This window comes from Melitaea cinxia, chromosome 7 (assembly GCF_905220565.1).
Source record: "Melitaea cinxia chromosome 7, ilMelCinx1.1, whole genome shotgun sequence".
Taxonomy (NCBI): domain Eukaryota; kingdom Metazoa; phylum Arthropoda; class Insecta; order Lepidoptera; family Nymphalidae; genus Melitaea; species Melitaea cinxia.
Window position 1 is genome coordinate 22,533 of NC_059400.1, and position 16,872 is coordinate 39,404.

General features: G+C 42.8%; 1 non-coding gene across 1 annotated transcript; it reads left to right on the forward strand.

The window, feature by feature from the left end:
- The first annotated feature begins 13,104 nt into the window (after nt 1-13,104).
- Nucleotides 13,105-13,223, forward strand: LOC123655443. The gene has a single exon (XR_006743403.1). It is a non-coding gene; the product is annotated as a 5S ribosomal RNA (ribosomal RNA).
- The last annotated feature ends 3,649 nt before the right edge of the window (nt 13,224-16,872 follow it).

Below are 16,872 nucleotides of genomic sequence, written 5' to 3' on the forward strand. Positions count from 1 at the left end.
ACACCGCACTTCCTCCTTGATGTCTGGATGTATCCTGTCGGGAATTCTCCCCCTAGACCTTAGAGCCGTGGAGCAAAGGGAGCTCTATCTAGTGAAAAGGGGTAAGCCTCTGCCAACTCTCCCTGGTAGAGAGCTCGAAATGAGGGCGAGCCCATACCTACTTCCACATCCCGCTCTCCGGGAGAAGATCAAGTTCGCTGACATAAATGGACGGGCCGAATTGGTTAAGGTCAACACACACGACACACAAATCTACACCGATGGGAGCAAGCTTGAGGGCAAAGTGGGTGGCGCTGTGACGTGCTGGCAGGACGGCAGGGAAACGGGACATGCAAAGTTCTCGCTGCCGGACTACTGCAGCGTGTTCCAGGCGGAGATGGTGGCCATCTACAGAGCCCTCAAGCTCATGACAACAAAAAAGTCCCTAAAAACAGCAGCGGTGCTCAGCGATTCGAAGTCGGCACTAATGTGCCTGGCCGACCCGAACGGTCTGAACCCTATAGCCCAAAAAATTCGTGAAAAGATTGCGGATCTCACAGCCTCTGGGGGACAAATAAGCATGTTTTGGGTGAAAGCACATGACACGATCCCTGGCAATGAGAGAGCGGACGAATTAGCAAAGGAAGCTGCAACAAAACTAAAAGGTAGACATGCATACGACCTGTTCCCGCTCTCTCACGCCAAAAGAATTCTAAGGGATGATACAATCTTAGAATGGCAGGCAAGATACGAGGAAGCTGCCGCGGGCGGAACAACAAGGATGTTCTTCCCTGAGGTAAGAAAGGCCCACAAAATAATCAAAAAGATCAGAATGGACAACTGCTTAGCCCAACTATTTACCGGACACGGAGGCTTCAGGTCGTACCTCTACAAGAGAAAAATTTGCAGCACCCCTTATTGCGTGTGTGACGACCAAACCGAGGAAACGGTAGAACATATCCTATTTGACTGCCCGAGGTTCAGCAAATTAAGGCATGATATAGAAAATGAGACGGACACCAACATAGAGAAGCACAATCTGCCCATAATCATTGAGGATGACCGCCACAGGAAAAAGTTTTTATCCTACGCAAGGAAAGTCGTTCAGAAAGCTGGTGTGGCAAACGGGGCGAACTACAATTAGTGGTACTAGAGGGAGTGCTACTGGCTGGGACCCGCGTGAGTCCCGAGTCCACAGTCGCACTGGCTTCCGCCTGTCGACCAAGGGCCCAGCCGGGACCCACCACCTCTATCCCTCCCTAACCCTGACCCTTCCCTTCCCAATTATTACAGTATTACTAGGAAATTATTATAGGAAAACTTTATATCATTATTATTGAATTAGATGTATCTAACTTATACTAGATGTAGTCGAACTTTAGTTAGGAAATTATTGTATTATAATGAAATTATGAAATTATGAAATCTTTGAAATTATGAAATTATGAAATTATTAAATTATGAAATTATGAATTTATGAAATTATGAAATTATGAAATTATGATATTATGAAATTATGAAATTATTAAATTATTAAATTACTAAATTATGAAATTATGAAATTATGAAATTGTAAATTATGAAATTATGAAATTATCAAATTATGAAATTATGTAATTAGTAAGTAAGTTGTGAAAATATGAATTATTATATTAAATTATAATTATATCATTATTAAATTGAAATGTATTGTATTCGAATTATATGTAGTCTAAATTAAATATTAAAATTATTATATTATTATAAGGAAATTACTATGCTAAGTTATCATAGTATTATTATTGAATTGAAATGTATCTGACTTAAATTAGATGTTGTCTAACTTAAGTTAGAAAATTATTATGTTATTATTATAAAATTACTATATTAAATTGTGATATTATTACTATTGAATCGAAATGTATCAAAATAGAATTATATGTAGTCTAACTTAAGTTAGAAAACAATTATAGTATTATTAGAAAATTATTATACCACTGTCATATTACTATTGTTGAATTAAAAAATTACTGGCACAAGCGTTGCGAAAGAAAATGGCAACGATAAAAAAAAAAAAAAAAAAAAAAAAAAAAAAAAAAAAAAAAAAAAAAAAAAAAAAAAAAAAAAAAAAACCTAACCTAACCTAACCTAACCTAACCTAACCTAACCTAACCTAACCCGAGTAGCGCCCCGCCCGCCACCGAGAACGGTCGATTTTACACGTGCTCCGCAAATTTTTAATCTTTAAAAATCAATTAAAGTGGTTTTTTCGCATCGTAGAACCAAGTGCCGTATATCAAAAGTTGCGTCTCGACGCGCCCCATCCGGTGGTGTAATTTGTTTCTCTGGAAAACTCTTATAACCAACGGAAAAGTGGAAAAAACCGGTAAAATTAACAAACACGTGCAAAAACCGTACAATCATAATTTTGTGGTAGTAATAAACCAGTGAATTTTTGACTGTTCGTGACGATCTATGCATCAAAACTTGTGTGGAGCTGTGCTTTAAATACTATTCAAACAATTCAGTGCAAAACAATAAATTAAAAAGGTGTTATAAGTGAAAAACTGCAAAGTAGCCGCAACCATAAAGTTGTATCGAGAACGCTGCGGAAAAGAAATCGACAACCCATAGATTTTAATGCATCATCTGAAAGGTCTTATTTAGACCTTTCATTTGACACCACTTTTGGATTTTTCTCGCGCCTGAGCGCTGAGAAAAAGGCAAAAAACCAGTTGTCACGTTTCCACGTGCCCCCACTTCCTGGGGCGCGAGGGGGAAGCGTTACACTGCAAACGACGCGGCGTGACGAGGCAGCTGCAACGGCGCTTTCAGCATTTCAAAAAGCTAAGTACTTCCGAAGATATCCAATTTCGAATATTTCGTCACTTTTTATTTAAGTTTTATTCAAAAAGTAAAGCGACGACCCCCCCAAAATTTTATTAAATATTAATTGTCTAAATTAGGCCTATATACATACAAAATTTCAGAATTTTTGGATAAGTAGTTTTTAAATTATAAATTTTTGAAGTTTAGGGTGAGCACGAGGGGGTGCTCCCCGCGGTTGGATATCGTCGGAAGTGTTTTCATAAGTTAGAAATAAGTGTAAATAGTAGCCTAAATTTTTTGCAGAATTTTCGTACCATTTTTTATAATTGTAATATTAATTTAAGTGTTAAAATTGTAGTTTTTTCACCCCCAAAAATCGGGGGTTGGTTTCAAAATTTTAATTTTAGTATAGTTGTATAGACCTTAAAAAGACCCTTTATTTGACACCAAACACGGGTCATTTCGGGCAACGGGGGCCGAAATAAGCAAATTTAAATTTCTTGGTGGCCATATTGGTCGCCATTTTAAAAAACTTTAAACGGTCATAACTCCGGTGATTTTGATCACATTGACGCGGGGTTTTCGACGGAGTCATTGTCGAGTTAGGACCTGTGGCTGGAGACACTGAGCGGCTCTACGTAGAGTCAACCTCCCGATCCTGTTTCTTGGACCGGGAGTGGACGGAGCAGCTCTGGGCCAGCACGGAGAGCCGTCGCACGGGTTTCTGCGATCAGCGGTTCCCGAGATATCTAATTTCTGTTTTTTTATAGAAGTAGTTCGGGTCTTAGGTGCCGATAAAGAACGAAATTAGAAGATAGGATATCTCGGGAACCGCTGGTCGTAGAGCGACGCGGTTTTCGGTGCTGACCTTCCCTCACTGAGGGCTACCAATTTGATTATATCCGACGACTCTACGTAGAGTCATTGACCAAAAAGTCGAGTTTTCTCGCTTTTTGTTAGATTGTAAGTTAGATTTAGATAGTTTTAGGACCCAGGCATATTTGCCTGGCTTTTACTTATATATAGGAACAGTCTCTGACTTTTACAACCGCTATTGCGGGATTTATATATTTTGACAAATTTTTATATTAAATTATACAAATTTATTTTGACACTGTTCCTTTTAACCTTTAACGCGACCCCCACTAAAATGATGACTCCCAGGACCCCACCAAAACAACAAGAGGTGATTAATTCACCCGTACCCTCCCCCAAAGGACTCCAAAAGTCTGTCCGCACCAGTATTGACATGATTGAGCAGGTCACTAAGGATTCTGCTCTTGAAAAATCACAGGGTGCGTCGACTACATCCAAGTCGAAAGTGCAAATAGCCCGGAAGGTAGCGCGTAGCCCTAAGGAAGGGGGTGAAGCGCGGGCGTGCACACAAATAGCGACCACTTCAAGGAGCAAAGCGCAGGTTGCATTTGTTATTTCCCCCGGAAGGCCGAGCAAATTTGCTCAGCAAAAGCCGAGTAAAAGGGGACCGGTTGCCGGGGAGTCAAATGAACGAACAACCCCGGAAGTAGGGAATAGTCCTAAGGAGGAGGGAGAAGTGCAGGCACATACATCCGAGGGGACCACCACAGATAACCGAGGGCGGGCAGCGACCGAGCAGATGAATAAAATAAGAAACGCTGTCCAAAATTCTAGGAATTTAAAAACAGAATACAAAAATGACATACTAGAAGCGCTGAAAGTGCTTGAGAAGCTGATGGCTGACTCCGAGGCTGACCTCAGAACCGAGAGGGCACGAAAGGGGGGCGGGGTTTCCGTGGACGGGGCGCCGGCGAAAATAAGCGCCGACGCCACGTTCGTGGTCCCCCCGGACCCCAGTCTGAGTAGAAATCTGGAGGTGCAGCGCCAGCTGCTCCTGGAGACAAATGAGAGGATGAAGAGCCTCCAGGAGGAGCTGGTGAAGTGCAGCCGGACGGTTGAGGAGCAGCGGAGGAGTTATGCCAGTGTGACCGCTTCGAGACCGCAACATCCCGTGAGGCCTACGGCACTGCACTCGGTGGTGGTCACCTCAGTGGATGTTGAACAAACAGCGGACGAGGTCCTTGACACGGTGAGAAAGACCATCGACGCCAAAGAGGGGTGGGTTCAAATAGACCGGGTCCGGAAAGCCAGAGACCGGAAAATTATCATGGGCTTCGGGACTGCTGAGGATAGGGCGAAGGCGAAGGAGAGACTGGCGAAGGAAGGAACGGGCCTCGTGGTCGAGGAAATGAAAAATAGAGACCCACTAGTAATAATTAGAGGCGTGCTAAAAGTGCATACGGATGACGAGATTATAAAAAGTTTGAGAAATCAAAATAGGCATCTGTTTAGCGACCTCGACCCCGGGGAAGACCGCCTTCTAATAAAATATCGCAGGAGGGCAAGGAACCCGCTCACGGCCCACGTAGTCCTCAGCGTATCGCCCAAACTTTGGGCGAGGATAACAGGTGTAGGCACGGTCCAAATCGACCTGATGAGGCTGCGGGCGGAGGACCAGTCTCCATTGGTCCAGTGCACGCGCTGTCTCGGGTACGGCCATGGGCGGAAGTACTGCAAAGACCCAGCGGACCTTTGCAGCCACTGTGGCGGGCCACACCTCAAAGCTCAATGCACGGAGGACCCGGCGGTGTCGCCACCTTCCTGCCGGAACTGTCGTCGGGCGAAGCTCGCAAAGGTCGACCACAACGCCTTTAGCGACGACTGTCCCGTCAGGAGGAGGTGGGATGACATCGCCCGCTCCTCCGTAGCGTATTGCTAAGGGCAGGCCGGTAGACACAGTGGCTTTAAACATCCTCCAGGCGAACCTCCAGCGCAGTAAGTTGGCATACTCCGACTTCCTGATCGAAGCCTCTAGCCTGCGTACGCGGATTGCTCTGGTACAGGAGCCATACGTCGGCGGCATAAGGCGTGTGAAAAGTCAGAGTGGGATCAGGGTCTTCCAGTGTGCGGACGATGGAAGTGGGACTGTCAAGGCCGCAGTCATCGTATTTGATGCGGACCTTCACATCACGCAGTACCCGAAACTCACCACAAATAACATCTCTGTGGTGGGGATCCGAGTTCGCAGCTGGGAGATCATCCTGGTCTCATTTTACTTTGAGCCCAACCTGCCGATGGACTCGTACCTGGCACATCTGCGCCGGGTGCAGCGCGAGACGGGAAGTCGGAGTATTGTTATTGGGGGAGACTCCAATGCCAAATGCGTCTGGTGGGGTAGTCCCGTGACGGATCGCCGCGGTGAAGAATTGCACGGGTTCCTGGAGGACCTCGGTCTCTGCCTCCTGAACCAAGGGGAAACCCCCACCTTCGACACTATCCGGGGCGGCGAAAGGTACAGCAGTTATGTTGATATAACTGCTGTATCGTCTGACCTGCTTGGCTTGGTGGACGGCTGGCGCGTGCGCGAAGACCTGACCAACTCGGACCACAACGCCATCACCTTCCTCATTAACACCAAACACATCAACACAAACACCATCAGACACACAACACGAAAATACTTTACAAAAAAGGCGAATTGGGCCCAGTTTCGTGAGAAACTGGGTCAAATTATAACGCAAGAACACTTCACAATAGACACAATTAAAAACATACAGACACACGCACAATTGGACTCCACAATAACTCAATTAAACAACATAATACAAAAAACATGCACAAAAACAATACCACTAACAAAACACAGGGAGGTCCTTGCGATGCCGTGGTGGAACGAGGGGTTAGCAGTGCTTAAGCGCGAGGTGGCCACCAGGAAAGGTAGGATCAGATGCGCGGCGCCGGTTAGACGTCGCAAGGTTGTGGGAGAGTACCTGGAGGCGAAGGAAAGGTACGAGACCGAGGTGAGGCACGCGCAGACGCGCAGCTGGGTCGCCTTCTGCGAACGCCAGGACGGGGAGTCTATGTGGGGAGGGATATACAGGGTCCTCGGCAGGACCTCCAGGAGGGACGTGGACCCACCGCTGGTGGTAAACAATATGGGGTTAGATGCCAGGGGCTCGGCCCGACTCCTGGCTGAGACCTTCTACCCGGAGGACTCCGAAGAGGATGACTCCGAAGAGCACCGCCGGGTGAGGGTCTTGGCCGGGCGGACCGACATCGAGACTTCTTCGGGCCAAACTGACCCTCTATTCACTCACACAGAACTGAAGTTGGCTAGTCGGTCGTTTGACCCGAAGAAGGCCCCAGGTGCGGACGGTTTTACTGCCGATATATGCCTGCACGCAATCCAATCGGACCCGGACCTCTTTTTGTGCCTCTTCAACAGGTGCCTCGAGCTCCGATATTTTCCTAGGCCCTGGAAGGAGGCGACGGTCATCTTTCTCCGGAAGCCCGGGAAGACTGATTATACAGCTCCAAAATCATATCGTCCAATCGGTCTCCTTCCGGTGCTTGGGAAGATATTGGAGAAAATGCTAGTCGCCAGGTTAAAATACCACCTGCTGCCCAAGCTAAGTACTCGCCAATTTGGCTTCATGCCCCAGCGGAGCACCGAGGACGCCCTCTATACCCTAGTTAAGTTCATTAGAAATAAATTAGAAGAAAAAAAGATCCTGGTTTTGATCTCGTTGGATATAGAGGGCGCCTTCGACAACGCTTGGTGGCCTAAAATAAAGGTAAGGTTGGCTGAGGAAAGGTGCCCCGAAAACATCAGGCGGCTCTTGGGCAGCTACCTGAGCGACAGACGTGCCAGAGTGAGGTACCTGGGGGAGGAGCACGTGAGGGATACCGGGAAAGGCTGCGTGCAGGGATCTATCGGCGGGCCGATATTGTGGAACCTGCTCCTGGATCCACTACTTCAGGAGTTGGAGGCCAAAGGCGAGTACGCGCAGGCGTTCGCCGACGATGTGGTGTTGGTGTTCGAGGGTGATACGGCCCTCGAGATCGAACGTCGGGCCAATGCCGTCCTCGAATGTGTGAGGGCGTGGGGAGCATCTAATAAGCTTCGGTTTGCGCCCCACAAGACAAACGCTATGGTTGTGACGCGCAAACTGAAGTATGACACCCCGCGTCTTCACATGGGCGGGGTCGACATTGTCCTGGCGAGCGAGATCAAGCTGCTGGGGGTCGTCATAGATCACAAACTCACCTTCAACGCCCACGTCGCGAACGTCTGCAGGCGCGCGCTCGCCTTTTATCACCAGCTGGCCCGTGCGGCTAAGGCCAGCTGGGGTCTCCATCCTGAAGTAATCCGCACTATTTACAGGGCGGTGGTTGAGCCCGTGATTTTGTATGCGGCTGCCGTTTGGGCGCCGGCCGTGGACAAGCTCGGTGTTCGCAAGCAGCTGAACGTGGTCCAGCGGGGCTTCGCGCAGAAGCTTTGCAGGGCATACCGAACCACCTCTCTGAACTCCGCATTGTTGCTCGCTGGGATACTCCCCCTCGACCTCCGTGTCCGCGAAGCCGCGAATTTGTACGAGGCGAGACGGGGGGTCCCCCAGCGGGTGATAGGGGATCGAGAGTTGGAGCGGATGTCCTCGGCTCTGCGGTCTCCGCACCCCGCCTCTCATATCGACCTCGAGTTCAAGCGCCTGGCGGACCAAGAACAGTTTACCGCAAACAGCGAGCACGCCTTTAATATCTTCACGGACGGAAGCAAGATTGAGGGCAAAGTGGGCGCGGCGCTGTCCGTATGGGCTGGCGCCGCCGAAACCAAAACCCTCAAGCTTGCTTTGCCGTCTTATTGTACGGTCTACCAGGCGGAACTCTTGGCGATATGTCGGGCGGCACGGATGGCCGCGGACACCTTGGCTGGATCCGTCGGGATTTATTCCGACTCCTTGTCGGCACTGCTCACGCTGGAGAACCCGGTAGCCCCCCATCCCCTAGCCGTTGAAGCGCGGGGACACCTGCGAAGAGCTCTGCTCCGGGACAAACGTGTTAGTTTGTTCTGGATCAAAGCCCACGCAGGGCTGGAGGGCAATGAGCGTGCCGACCATCTGGCCAAGGAGGCTGCGCTGAAGTCTAAACGCGCTTTTGACTATGACAGCTGCCCGGTTTCATTCATCAGGCGGAGCATTCGCATGCAATCGCTTGATGAATGGAACCAGCGGTATCGAGCCGGCGAAACGGCTGGTGTCACCAGGGTGTTCTTCCCTGACGCGATAGCCGCGTACAAAATCACGAGCAAAATAGGGGTGGACTGGTTTGTCACCCAGGCGTTGACGGGGCATGGCGGATTCTCCGAATACTTGTACCGCTTCAAGTGTAAGGAGAGTCCGTCGTGCGTCTGCGACCCTGGGTGCTCCGAGTCCGTCCTCCACGTCCTCCTGGAGTGTCCTGCATTTGCCTACGAGAGGCTTAGATTAGAACACCAAACGGGTGTGCAAATGGTGGAAAGGAACCTGTGTGAAATAATTGCAAACAACACAACTAGAGATCTGTTCCTACAATATTGTGTAAAAATAGTTAAAGCAGTTAATATTAGAAATAAGAATCAGTAAAATTATGTTTTCTGGATATAATTGTATATTGTAGTATAACATAAGCAAATAAGATTTAAGTAGGAATAGTATAAGAATTAGAATAGCTTCCAATGTAAAATTAGTTGTAAATTTTCATTAGAAGTAATAATAACATGTAAGAGAATTTGTAAATAAAACCATTGTAACAAAATAAAATAGTATTAAGAAGAGTAAGCTAAAATGTAAATAAAATTATTGTACGCAAACCCCACTCATTTCCCCAAGAGTTTATAATTTTAAGTAATATAGAAATAGTAGGATAGATTAGATTAGATGGGAACCCACCCAGTGTGTGAATGAGGAAAGAATGACAGAAAGAAATAGTATGCTGAATGAAAGTGCGAGAGGAATACTAGCGAGAACTGGAATGAATGAGTAGAGTAGGACAGTCTCACACCTATGTGTGGGGGTCTAGTATAAAAAAAAAAAAAAAAAAAAAAAAAAAAAAAAAAAAAAAAAAAAAAAAAAAAAAAAAAAAAACCTAACCTAACCTAACCTAACCTAACCTAACCTAACCTAACCCGAACCTAACCCGAACCTAACCCGAACCTAACCCGAACCTAACCCGAACCTAACCCGAACCTAACCCGAACCTAACCCGAACCTAACCCGAACCTAACCCGAACCTAACCCGAACCTAACCCGAACCTAACCCGAACCTAACCCGAACCTAACCCGAACCTAACCCGAACCTAACCCGAACCTAACCCGAACCTAACCCGAACCTAACCCGAACCTAACCCGAACCTAACCCGAACCTAACCCGAACCTAACCCGAACCTAACCCGAACCTAACCCGAACCTAACCCGAACCTAACCCGAACCTAACCCGAACCTAACCCGAACCTAACCCGAACCTAACCCGAACCTAACCCGAACCTAACCCGAACCTAACCCGAACCTAACCCGAACCTAACCCGAACCTAACCCGAACCTAACCCGAACCTAACCCGAACCTAACCCGAACCTAACCCGAACCTAACCCGAACCTAACCCGAACCTAACCCGAACCTAACCCGAACCTAACCCGAACCTAACCCGAACCTAACCCGAACCTAACCCGAACCTAACCCGAACCTAACCCGAACCTAACCCGAACCTAACCCGAACCTAACCCGAACCTAACCCGAACCTAACCCGAACCTAACCCGAACCTAACCCGAACCTAACCCGAACCTAACCCGAACCTAACCCGAACCTAACCCGAACCTAACCCGAACCTAACCCGAACCTAACCCGAACCTAACCCGAACCTAACCCGAACCTAACCCGAACCGAACCACCGAACCACCGAACCACCGAACCACCGAACCACCGAACCACCGAACCACCGAACCACCGAACCACCGAACCACCGAACCACCGAACCACCGAACCACCGAACCACCGAACCACCGAACCACCGAACCACCGAACCACCGAACCACCGAACCACCGAACCACCGAACCACCGAACCACCGAACCACCGAACCACCGAACCACCGAACCACCGAACCACCGAACCACCGAACCACCGAACCACCGAACCACCGAACCACCGAACCACCGAACCACCGAACCACCGAACCACCGAACCACCGAACCACCGAACCACCGAACCACCGAACCACCGAACCACCGAACCACCGAACCACCGAACCACCGAACCACCGAACCACCGAACCACCGAACCACCGGAAAACTGAACCATCGCTTATCATATGTTTTAAGATTATCACAACGTTAGCGTGATTGAAAATACAACCACTGCCATCTAGTGTGAAGACGAGAAACCGATTTTTATGTTTAATTAGTTCTTTCTTTAAATATCGATCACAATACAAATTAGTGTATACATGTTAATGGTGAAGTTTCTTTTTTTTTATTTATAGAACAGCAACAAAGTACCCACCGTATTTCAAGTACATATTATATACAATAACCGTAGTCTGAGTGTAACTTTGATTATAGGTAATAACTACATTTAACTAGCATACCCTTGTACCTTGTATAGTGTTTTACAATTAAATTAACTACAATTAAAGATTAAAAAACAAAAGGATTCAAAGAAGTAAAGAGAAATATAATTGTGTTTGCTCGCAAACGAAAAAAAAACCGACTTCAATTACATCGACAAGTAATACAACGTAGATCGACGAAAAAATAGTCAAGCAACTACGCGTTATCAAAGATTACTCAAAAAGTAGTTATCATATCTCGATAAAATTTATATGTGACCACATGATAAACATCAGCTTTCGATTAAATTAAAAATTATCAAAATCGGTACACCCAGTAAAAAGTTATTACAGATTTTCGAGAGTTTCCCTCGATTTCTCTGGGATTCCATCATCAGATCCTGGTTTCCTTATCACGGTACCAAACTAGGGATATCCCCTTTCCAACAAAAAAAGAATTATCAAAATCGGTACATCCAGTAGAAAGTTATGCGGTATAATACAACGTCGGTCGACGAAAAAAGCATCCAGTAAAAACGCATTATTAGATATAAATCGAAAAGTAGTTGTTAGATCTCAAATAAATTTAAAAGGGGCCAATTGGCACACACCACCTTTCGATTAAAACAAAATTTGTCGAAATCGGTCTACCCGGTCAAAAGTTCTGATGTAACATACATAAAAAAAAAAAAAATACAGTCGAATTGAGAACCTCTTCCTTTTTTGGAAGTCGGTTAAAAAGAAAATTAATTTGTACAAATAGTAAAAAAAAAAAAAAAAAACGTACAATGGTAATTACCATATATTACTATTATTATACATTACTATACTTATTTACCATATATATTATTTATTTACATATATATTTCATTATTTTTCATCATCATCATCATTACAGCCTAAACAGTCCACTGCTGGACATAGGCCTCCACAAGTTTACGCCAAAAATAACGTGAACCCATGTGTTTTGCCCATAGTCACCACGCTGGGCAGGCGGGTTGGTGACCGCAGGGCTGGCTTTGTCGCACCGAAGACGCTGCTGCCCGTCTTCGGCCTGTGTATTTCAAAGCCAGCAGTTGGATGGTTATCCCGCCATCGTTCGGCTTCTTAAGTTCCAAGGTGGTTGCGGAACCTTGTCATCCCTTAGTCGCCTCTTACGACACCCACGGGAAGAGAGGGGGTGGCTAAATTCTTTAGTGCCGTAGCCACACAGCACATCATTATTTTTAAATGTAAGATATTTACGCATAGTAAGGACGGTAGATGGCACTGATAACATATAAATCTTTAAGCCTAGCGCTCTAAAAAAATGAATTTCTTAGTGTACTGGTTAAGAGGACGATCGTGAATACATTTATATACAATGACGATGAAATATACAATGACGTTAAAAATTATAGATTAAAAGAAACACTATTTTATAGCTAATCGAACTAAAAAAAGTAGAAAATAATTTTGTAATTACAAAGAATTTATATTACAGTAGTAGAAGATCGAACAATCAATGATATTAATGAATTACTTCAAAATAAAACCACCCAAAAAAATTTTGTGCTTTTGATTTTTTTTTTTATTATTTAAACCAAACTATAAAATATTCACTTATGCATGTAATTTTATTTAATTTTTTTTATACTATAATATACATATATATCTTGAATAATAGCTAAATAATGAATATTTATTTTAAATGTTGGGCGTATGAAGGTTCTTAACCACCTTGGACAGGAAGTAGAACGTGGAGAGAGAACGACAACGGCAAAACAGAATTTTTCTAGCAAATTTTTAGTTATTAACTAGCAACCCGCTCGGGATTCGCACGGGTGCAATGCTGATACTAAATACTACAGAATGTCTTTATATACAACGTTCACAACTTTTTGTTGTTATTAGACAATACAAAACATGTTTTATTTAGAAGTTAAACGTCCATACCACGTTGAATACACCGGTTCTCGTCCGATCACCAAAGATAAGCAACGTCGGGCGCGGTCAGTACTTGGATGGGTGACCGCCTGGGAACACCGCGTGACGTTGGCTTTTTGTTTTTTTTTCAGTTTTGTTTTTGTTTTTTTTTTTTTCAATTAGTATTTGTAATTTAGCTTACCTGAAAAAAAATTAAAGATTGCATAATGAAAATAATTTTTTATTAGAATATCTATTCTTCGAAATACGAGATACGAAATGTAGTCTATAATTTAACAAAACACATCATATTCTTGCGGATAATTTATACTTTCATGGTATTGTGTATGCAGATTCTTTCATGGCAGAATGAAACATTAAAGGACTTTTTTACAACTTACAGAAAACGTCGTGAAAAATAATATTTATAAAATATATATACTACGTTCACAGCTCGACAAAACAGAGCCACCTAGCGTGTGCTATAGAAACTACAAAGATTGTTAAATTAATATAAATAGTATTATATTGCAAACTAATAACTAGATAGCGCTTGAACGGAAATCTAAATCTTTAGATTTTTTTTAATTAGTTTTGTTTAATTAGTTTTTTTTCAATGAGTTTGCCAAAGAAGTTTCACTTCTGACATGTGTACTTTATACGCACGCAATTCTTTTATTTATAGTCTATGTATGATGGCTCACATCCTGTTACTTTTCTACTGCTTACTGTTTAACCCAAAGACGCCTTGCTATTTAAAAGCGCTGGACTCACCATCGAATTAGAGAAAATAAGCTTTAGTTCGTAATTTGAAGCATGCAGTGATGGAATTAGTACGCCTCAACGATTTGAAAATTAAAATGTAAATAAAAATGGCATGGGTACTTAAGAGCCTATGGATGTTAAAACTTATATATTTTTTAAAAAATAGTTACGTAGTAAAATATATCTTTATGTTTAAATACTTTGATTTCAATATAGTACTACATATTATAGACACACTACACAACTTCTTTAAAAAAAAAAAGAAAAAGAAAGAAAATCATTTAATCCTGACGATCCTTATTTCTAAATAATAATCTTGTAATCTTCAATCTTTAGTAAAATGTCAAATCATTGGGATACTGATATAAGATAGTGTTTAAATCAAATCTGAATTTTTGAAGTGGGTCAAAATGAAGTCCAAAGGAGTCGGTTACAAACATACAGGTGAAGCTAATATAAAGCGTGTATATTTACACGTTTTATATTAGCTTATTATTTACACGCTTTATATTATTTATTCATCTTATAACGATCCAATAGACGAGTACAACGACAACAAGGAACACGTTGCGAGAATGTAAGGTCTATGCTTCAATTTATTATTGCGGGATATATTATACTCGGCGATTTCTTCCAAGATTTGCTTTGTTTATTAGTAATATTCTAAAAAAACTAAATGGTAAGGCTATAGACAATCGGGGTCTAATTATATTTTCGTTAAAAAAAAAACGCGCTAACATTCACTCATGCTCCGTTTCGCAGCGGAGGCTGCCTGAGCCGCTCCTCTACGCATTCGTTCACGCGCTTTCGCGCGGCGGGCCACCCTCTAACCGCGCCTCCGGCTTCAAAAAAAAAACACGGGGTAGAACAGACCAAGACCACGTGGACAATGGGTGCTCCGATTCGGTTTTGGGTATTTCGCGAATTTCCATACCTATATACTAGCACCCCCCCCCCCGCCCATTCACCACCTCTCCCCCAAACCCTATAAATTAAATCCCGATTGTGTATAGCATAGCCAAAGCATTAATGTATAACGACTACTGACCTGATGGCATCGCATTATTTTGCTGCGTCGGCGTCGTTGAGACCAACGCTGGAAGCAGCAGGCTATTTAATCTCCAATTACGTAATTTCAACCAGAGTTCAAACAATTCGACTTACATACAGTCATTTTCACGAAACATTTCACTTCACTTTACATACAAATGATTAAGACGTAAAAAAAATATCTAAATAAAATTCTATTAAGTCACATATCGTTAATAACAACAATGAATACATAAACAAAAGGCGTCCGGAGGAATAACGTCTAATGACTAACGGTCATTATGAGGCACAGGAGTAAGACTGTCATATTAAGGTTGTTCAAATTATTATTAGCCAATTGAACAACGCGCTGAAACCGTTACTCGTACACCTTTTTCAAATCGGTTCTTTCCCTCTGGGAATGTTTTTGGGGATATATTTTTTTTTTAGGGTATTTTCTTGGGAACTCTTAATTCGTCAGAACATAATATTATATTTTTAATATTAAAAAAAATCTTAATTTATCAATTTACGAATATATTTTATCAATTTATAATATATAATTCCTTACTAAAGCAAAGTATAAGAAGAAAAGGGAAAGTATAAAAAAAATATTTTCAATTTTAAAATCCTTTGAAAAATAAAATCTAATAAGAAAAACATTAATCTGACTGCTTTTTAAATAATTTCAATTTTTGGTTTAAGGAGTTTTGTTTCCAATTTAGCGCGTACATACAGATAATGTGAATGATTTTACAAGTTACGCCTATTTGAATGTCACTTAAATTAAGCATTTAATTTCATACTCAACTTTATATTTAATTTTTTTTTAACCGACTTCCAAAAAAGGAGGAGGTTCTCAATTCGACTGTATTCTTTTGACCGGGTAGATCGATTTCGACAAATTTTGTTTTAATCGAAAGGTGGTGTGTGCCAATTGGTCCCATTTAAATTTATTTGAGATCTAACAACTACTTTTCGAGTTATATCTAATAATGCGTTTTTACTTGACGCTTTTTTCGTCGACCTACGTTGTATTATACCGCATAACTTTCTACTGGATGTACCGATTTTGATAATTCTTTTTTTGTTGGAAAGAAGATATCCTTAGCTTAGTACCATGATAAGGAAACCAGGATCTGATGATGGGATCCCAGAGAAATCGAGGGAAACTCTTGAAAATCCGCTATAACTTTTTACTGGGTGTACCGATTTTAATAATTTTTAATTTAATCGAAAGCTGATGTTTGTCATGTGGTCACATATAAATTTTATTGAGATCTGATAACTACTTTTTGAGTAATCTTTGATAACGCGTAGTTACTTGACTATTTTTTCGTCGATCTACGTTGTATTACTCGTCGATGTTATTGAAGTCGGTTTTTTTTTCGTTTGCGAGCAAACGCAATTATTGTTCTTAAGCCAATCAAATGTTACATGAAATTAATATGAACCAAGGTTTAGTAACGTTACCAATTACCATTAGAAAATAAGTTAATATTTATTGACATCTTACATTAAGTTTAATTTTTTTTAACAGTAATTATGAGACGGAAACGCTTTAAAACGCTAAGTTTTACCGGTAAATAGAAGACAGATTGATTGTCACATAAAACTCTCGTAGATAATCGAGTTTAGATAATTTACTTAGACCGGTTGATAATACGTCGTTCACGCCATCTACAGCCTCCGCTCGTACTATTGCTGGTGATAGCGCCACACGATCACTTTGAAAATCAATTCTGTGGTCTTAAAATGACTAGATAATAGGTAGAATAATTATGTATCATTAAGTTAATTACATTTTAGTTAGAAATAATTCGTGCATTTTAAATAAAAATGAATTCGTATGCGGCCGCCAGTAATTTGAATATAGCATGTCTTGCGTTTATCAAACTCGTAATATTCAGGTCACACTATGACATGATTGAGATTTCCCTTCAACGACAGTAGCAGAAGACCTTAAACATTATTTATATTATCGTCTTCA